Genomic DNA, 1,468 nt, shown 5'->3' with positions numbered 1-1,468 from the left:
GTCAGGAAGTGGGAACAGCTCGTCCAAAGTTGCAGAGGACGAAAGCAACCAGCAGTCCAGCGATGTTGCTGCCGCATGGGGGTGCGGAGAGGAAGTCCTGGACGAGCAGCCAGGGCCCCCGCACACCATGCAGAGGAGTTTCGACGGACTCTGGGCGCAAAGTGTCACCAGAGGAGAGGGGAATAGCACGGAGAGACTTTTGTTCAGCTCAGTTACGCCGACGGCGGTGTGGAATACGGGTCTGAAGTGGGTAAACCGCAAGCAGGGCCACTGATTAAGAAGCTGTTGATGGCAACAGTCCAGGTAAGAGCTGATAGGGACACATGCGCCCAAGGCCAAAACAGCAAGGACCAGGCAGAGGAGACAAAACGGAGAGATTTTAGGACAGAACATATATTTCCACCCTTGAAGCTTTATCCTTTGTAACAAAGGCCTGTTTATTTCAGGAATCCCCTGGTGAATGCCTGCGGGCCTGAAAGAGCGAACCCAGACTGGTATCTGAAAGGCCACGGTCAACCCAACTGCACACAATAGCCGGAGCGGAGAGGGTTTGGGTTTCCAGAAGGCGTGCACAGTTCGGCAATGTTTAATTTTTTAAAAGCTAATTATGAATTTTAAATGAAAAAAAAAAAAAAAAAAAACCAACAAAAAACAGATTAAGGAGTGTCCGGGTAGCTCAATCGGTTACGCGTCTGACTTCGTCTCAGGTCACGATCTCCTGGTTCGTGAGTTTGAGCCCCACGTTGGGCCCTGTGATGACAGCCCTGAGCCTGGAGCCTGCTTCGGATTCTGTGTCTCCCTCTCTCTCCCTCTCCCCCACTCGCACTCTGTCGGTCTCTTTCTCTCTCTCAAAAATAAACTTAGAAAAAAAAAGAAAGGTTAAAAACAGTAAGCACTCAAAATGTCACATATCCGTATAGAACTTTTTAGCTTACGAGGTGTTAAAGTTAGTTGTAGGGTTCCTTCTTTTTCCTGGGCAGAGGGACTTCCTGAGAAGTTAAGGGGCACATGATATAAATAAACATACATACAGATATTGCTGTGTGTGCGTGTGTGTGCACACGTCCATGTTTAGCAATAACAATAGCTAAAAATAATAATAGCAAAAATAACCCAATCTCCTTCTCTCCCCACTTCTTGAGTCACTGTCTATACCAGCAGGCAACACCTGGGATGTGGCCTACAGACCTTAGAACTTTCTGTGATGTTCTACAGTTTACAAAGCACTTTCAAGCATACAATTTTGGTTGAGTTTCAGAATATCCCCATAAGATGAAGAGGCAGGTGATGGTCTTTCCATTCTACAGTTGAAGACAACAAAGTTCATGAGAGGTAGATTTTCCCCAAGTACATAGCTGGCTAGCAGGAGGCCCAGGGTCTGAACCCAAGTCCTCTGCTTTAAAATTCAACACATCTTGGGGCACCTGGGTGGCTCAGTCGGTTAAGCTTCCGACTCTTGATCTTGGCT

The sequence above is a fragment of the Panthera leo genome, chromosome D1 (genome assembly GCF_018350215.1).
Source record: "Panthera leo isolate Ple1 chromosome D1, P.leo_Ple1_pat1.1, whole genome shotgun sequence".
NCBI lineage: Eukaryota > Metazoa > Chordata > Mammalia > Carnivora > Felidae > Panthera > Panthera leo.
This window is presented reverse-complemented; position numbering follows the sequence as displayed.